Here is a 295-nt window from a genome sequence, read left to right on the forward strand (position 1 = left end):
CGTTCCCTCTAAATTTTGGTCTCAAGTTCGGGCACTTTCAAAGAGAGCTAGCCAGTACTACATACATCTAACATGATAAAAACTAGAGAGGATATATTATCTATCTCATCACATTCCCAAGCAATGAACATCTTATAATAGGAAAAGTTTAAGACTAGCAACTTTTTTAAATTTTGACCAGTAAGTAACTAACAAAGAGAAGTGAGTTATTAGATGAAATCTCATATTAATCTCACATTACTAAAATTATTATTGATAGTTATTTGATAATTACAAATCACAAAAGTTGCTTGAT

Source organism: Arachis ipaensis, chromosome B07 (assembly GCF_000816755.2).
Source record: "Arachis ipaensis cultivar K30076 chromosome B07, Araip1.1, whole genome shotgun sequence".
Taxonomy (NCBI): Eukaryota; Viridiplantae; Streptophyta; class Magnoliopsida; order Fabales; family Fabaceae; genus Arachis; species Arachis ipaensis.